Source organism: Trichosurus vulpecula, chromosome 4 (genome assembly GCF_011100635.1).
Source record: "Trichosurus vulpecula isolate mTriVul1 chromosome 4, mTriVul1.pri, whole genome shotgun sequence".
Taxonomy (NCBI): Eukaryota; Metazoa; Chordata; class Mammalia; order Diprotodontia; family Phalangeridae; genus Trichosurus; species Trichosurus vulpecula.
In genome coordinates this window covers 98,705,990-98,711,989 of record NC_050576.1, presented here as the reverse complement: position 1 = coordinate 98,711,989, position 6,000 = coordinate 98,705,990, and positions in this window count along the sequence as shown.

Sequence of the window (6,000 nt, the reverse complement as noted above, 5' to 3'; positions counted from 1 at the left end):
GAAATGTAAATTTGCTTCTGCTATCACTAACAGCAAACATTGCCCTAAGATATTCTTTCAGATATTAACTAATGGTTCTATGAAGTCATCATGATTAACAAAATCTTTAAAAGCTGAACATCCAGAACATGAAGAAAAATCTGTATTTTTTTTAGCAATGTTTAAAATTTATGTGATATTTAATCATTACGTACAAACTTCATCAAACTTAAGATAAATGGTTAGAAGACCTCTTTGAAGTTTGTTACTTAATAGTGAAAGACAAAAAGCCACATAAAACCAGGAAAAATTTGTTCTTCCTGCCATGGTAAAAATTGCTGAAATAATAATATAGTAAAACAATAGGACAACAAACTAAAATGCATTTCTTTGCCCTGATAGCAAATAATGCTAAAGATGAATTTTAAAAACTCTTGACTATTTGAGGAAATAAGTATTAGATCAAAATGCTGTGTGAGGTTTACTACGTACACTTGGATCAAAGTATAGATGTTTCTAGCATGTCTAAATAGTATTGCAAGATTCTGTTTTGATAATTAAATCATGAAGTACTTCAAATAATTAAGTACTTTTTCGCGACACACTAAAGAAAGATTCAAATAGAGAAGACGTTATCAACAGTAAATGGCTTCTTTAATTTTCTAAGAATATCTTGGGGGAAAAAATCTCTGTATGGTAGCCACTGATGGAATGATTGCTTTCATTGGGATAAGAAAAGGATTATCAGATAAAATTACAGAAATTGAACCATGCATGAAATTAATTTACTGCATATTATATAGACAAGCAGTTGCAGCAAAGAAGTGGGTTTAGAAGTGTATAGTGTTTAAGATTTTGCTGATATGTTTAATTTTACAAAAATGAATTCTTTTTTAAAAACATTGCAATGAAATCAGTGATCACAGACCTCACAGAAATTTGATAGTTATCTTATGTCCAAAAGGAAAATTTCCAACTAAAATTGTTTACTAAATTTAATTTCATCCAAAATGCTGGACAGTCATGTGGTAACAGCAAAGATGAGTCATCATTTTTCTTTTTCAACAAGACAATTATTCTGAATTTTGCTGATTTGGGGGTGGTGGTGATAATAAATGGTAATCAATAGTATTCTACCTGACAAATATTTTTAAAACCTAAAAACACTAAATTCCCTCCCTCCCCCATCCAAAGGTGGTAGGACATGGACACTGAGAAAAGATTTTATGGCAAATAGTAAAAAATAAAAAGTGCGTGTGTGTGTGTGTGTGTGTGTGTGTGTGTGTGTGTGTGTGTTTGCATGTGTGTGTGTGTATTTGCATGTGTGTGTGTGTGTTTGCATGTGTGCATGTGTGTGTGTGTGGAGGGCTGGGGTAGTAAAAATAAAATCGGGGACATAAGAAAAATTCTATCATGGGAACAATAGGATATCCTCTCTATATCCTGCAGGAATTGATACTCCTAAGAAAGAGGCACAACAGGAAAGCAAGTTTTAAAAGGTCAAAGGACAAGCTCTACAAAGCAATAAGAAAGAAATATTTTTAAATTTAAAGGTTTTTTAAAAGGTACCTCTTTAAGATACCCTCTATGCTTCCATAAATAGGTATAAGAACCATGATCAAAGACTAAAATTAATGAAGATAATGAGATATTGAGATTCATAGTAAAGATATTAAAGATCATACAGTTTTTAAAATCAAAGATCATATAAACTCCAGGCATCAAATGATCTTCCTAAAGCATAGGCCTGATCATATCACCCCCTATCGACCGTTCACTAAACTCCAGTAGCTCGCTATTAGCTCCAGAATCAAATATGAAATTTTCTGTTTAACTTTTAAAGACCTTGATAAACCATACTTATCTTATCTTTCCAAACCTTACTTCCTCATATTCTAAAATCTAGTGACAGGGACCTTACTATTCCTTTCACATACTCTCCATCTCCCTATTTTGTGCATTTTTATTAATTCTCCCTCATGCTTAGGATACTATCATCTCTACCTTCTGGCTTTCCTGGATTCCTTCAAGGCTTAAATAAAATCCTACCTTCTTCAACAAGCCTTTCCTGGTCCCTCTTAATGCTAGTGCTTTCTCCCTGAAATTATTTCAGTGTATCCCTAATAATTAAGGCATTCACTGAGGGCTCAGTTCAGGCTAGATTACATAAATATATAGTGTACTATGGCAATGCAGTTGTGTGGCTTCCTCCAACTTCATTTAGCAGTGAATAGGGATAGAGCAGGCCAATGGTAAAAGCAATCCAGGTGGGATTTGACAAGGGATGCATAGCAGAACAACAAGAAGGTGAAAAATTTAAGAGTGGAGGATGAAGTGGAGTTGAATTGGTTACCCATAGGGACAAAATTGAGATGGGAGAAAAGTGAAATAAGAGTAGGGTGAACAGCCTGAGAAAGTCCTGAGTGGTCCTTATGAGGGGAAAGGATTAATTTAGAAGCAGTGACATATAAGGAGAGACACAATAATAGAAGGCTGTCAGATAGAAGAATATATTTTTTAATTAATGAAGTAGAACATTCATGGACAATGATTAGTGCCAGAGTGTGCCCAGTCTTGGGGATGGTTGAGGTGGACAAGAGTAGTATGTTATGGAATCTATGGAGATAGAGGTTTTGGGAGCTTAGGATTTTTGAGGGAGTATTACCACAAATATTGGTCTTTTAGTAGATGGGCAGAAGGTAGGGAAGAGAAGATAGGAACAGAACTCTTTTGAAAAAAAAGAGAATTCCCTGGGAGCTAGTAACAATAGCCATTATGATTTGAATAGGGTGAAATATTTTAATAGAATGAACTTCAAGGTAGGGATAAGTTGTTGAATAACAAAGGTGAAGGGACAGTCTCAAAGTGGTACTGGGAGCAAGCAGCATTCTGAGCCTACCACCAAAACCAGCTTGAGACAAGATACAGTGCTGTGAAAATGTAAGTAGATGGGAAAAAGTATGAGAAGATGAATTCTAGAATGAAGAGGTCTGTTCTATGTTGAATGGGAATTCCAAAAGACACAGTGGAAGGAGTGAAAGAGTTGGAGTGAGGCATAGGTGGGAGAGGAGAATGGGGCTTTATTATGACAATTTTATGTAGGGCTACTGTATTACTCACTTTCCGTAAGAATCTCAACAGTTTTCTGCTTGGCACAGTTCTTAACCAGGATATGGCAAAGTTGTGTGTTTTTTCCACTGTTTTGTCACCTTTTGAATTTATGTTTTCCTGTTTATCCTTTTAGGCATGTCCTTATTCCAAGCCACAATCATTGTTTACCTATGTTCTCATCAGATTCCCTGTCACCAGCTCTGTATGCTTTTCATCACTTCTCTAAGGAATAGACCATTGTCCTCGGATGTTGACTCTACTTTGCATGTATCTTGTAGGTGCCTTTACATGTTTATGTTGTCTCCCCCACCAGAATGTAAGCTGCTTGAGTTCACAGACCATTTTTTTTTCAAATTTTTTTGTATTTCCAATGCTTAGCAAAGTGCCTGGTATATAGTAAATGTTAAATAAATGCTTTTTGATAGATGAAAGAAGTGGCAGTGGGGGTTGGGCAGAGGGTACCCCTGAGTGGAAATAGATTAAGTAATGGGGGTTTAGGGAGAGTGGTAGGAAGTGTGAGTTTGTAAGCAGCAAGCTAGTTGTAGTAGGAATGCTTGAAGTCTCTATGGGTACTGTTGAAGGGAATAGGCCAGGGCAAAAGACTTGGAACATGTCTGCTTCTTTAGGCTGGGAGGAGCCAGTGGGGAAGATAAATATTAATATGTAAGCTTACTCTGAACAATAATGATGATGATGATATGGGAGATAATTCCATTCCTTCCTCTTGAGTTTCTTTTTCCTTTTCATCACTCCTTCCTTCCCTCCATCTTGAATGGCCCTGTTTTTCACTAAAAATTCCAATTCCCACAAGCATCTATTAAGGGCCTAAGTGAAATTTTACCTTACCTTGCCTAGAACCAGGCCTTCACTTTCCTGGCCAACATCTCTAAACTATGCCATCTCCACTCTAGCCTTCATCGCACCAGAAACTTAGACTGTTTCTGCCACTTTGGAGGTCTTCAAGAAGAGGCTAGTGGCCACTTTTTGTGTATGTTATAGTGGAGTCCCTTTTGTGTATTCCTTTTTCCATAGTGAACCAAACTCTGCCAAGTGAACTTTCATCTTATATTGACTAAAATCAGGTTTTCTCTTTACTTCCCCGGCACCAGCTTCCAAACTTGGTCCCCCTACCCCATACCAGATGTCTGGTTCTTATGTGCATATATGTATATGTGTGTATATATATATAGATATATATATATATATACACACATATACATACATATACACATGCATATACATATACACACATAGACACACACACACATATATATGTGTGGTGTGTATATATATATATATATACACACACACACACACACACACACACACACACACACATTTTTTTCTCCCCCATTAGAATGCAAGTTCACTGAGGGCAAGGACTGTCTTACTTTCTTGCATTTGTATCCCTGGTAACTGGCACACACTAGGTGCTTATTAATTGCTTTATCTATCTATCTATCTACAAGGATTATGAGTAGAAACACAAAATGGAGAAGTCGTTGCTGTCAAGGATCTTACATTCTTCCTGGGGCAGAGGTATAGAGAGGAGGCAGGATACAATCTATCCACATATAGGTAAATATAAGGTGATTTGAGGAAAGAAGGAGAACTTCACAACAGTACTGGTCAAGAAAGGCTTTCCTATGAGGTAGCTCTTGAGTTGAATCTTGAAGAAAGATGTCCTTAGCATTCATGTTTGGACAGTGGAGTCTATGACATCCTATGGATATATAAGTACTTCAGGAGCCCTGTTTTAAGGGAGGGAGTAGAATAGGAGACAGAATTACTCTGGTTTTTGTGTTTGGGGTTTTCCCCATAAGGTCCTTTATACATTACTCTGTAGAAAAGCCATAAAAGGAACATAAAGAATATGGAAGAGCAGAATAGGATGTTGACTCAATGCACCTTCTGCATCTAATGAATGAAAAAAAGGCCTGTGCAAATATGGTTTGGATTTTATAGTTCTCTGTTAAATTCTTTCAATACCCATTGATGGGTCCTGTGACAAACACACTGAAATTCAAGCCAAACAGTAAGAACTTGTTCTGATTACCAAATAAAGAGACAATTGAACAATGACATTTGTGATTTATTGTAGGGTTTTATTTCCTGGCACTCATTTTTGTGGGGAGGTGATTTCTGTTTATGTTCATCAAGAGAACTGCCCAGGCTCCCACCAGCCTTTCCCATGGATGCTGAAGAGTTTGTTTATTTTTGTATAATAACTTCAGTGTTGTGTGTGATTTCAGCTGAGTTGGCTAAATTGTACAGCATTGTCAGAAATGTATATTTAGAAACTATTTTTGCACAGTCTGTTTTGTGAGAAAAAAAGGCATGGAAAGAAAGAAAATAATTCCAAGTTGCTTTTGCAGAAGTTGGACTAAGTCCTGACTCCTGCCCATTGCTAATTCTTGGCTGAGGACTGCGGACCAGAAGGCAGTGTGATTGATACACAGGAAAACTGAAGTAGCTGGTGTTGCGATGAACCGATCTGTGAGGTTAGGAAGACCCGATTTCAAGTCTGGCCACTTCTTAGCTGTGTGACCTTGGACAAGTCCCTGAACTACTGTCTGCCTCAGTATTCCCATCTATAAAATGGGGATAATAATAGCACCTATTTCTCAGGGTTGAGGATAAAAGAAGATCATATTTGCATAGTGCCTGGCACATAGTAAATAATATATAAATGTTAACTATTATTATTAAAACATACTGGGTCTGGAGTCAGAGGACCTCAATTTGGTACTTGACTTTGAATTATGACCTCTGTATCTTTGAATAAGTCATTTCACTTTTCGGGGCCTAAGTTTCTTCATATATTAAATGAGAGAGTTTAACAAAGTCCCTTTCAGTTTTCAACCTATGATCCTGTCCTATGAACCACCCCTAACCTAGGCTCACTATTGA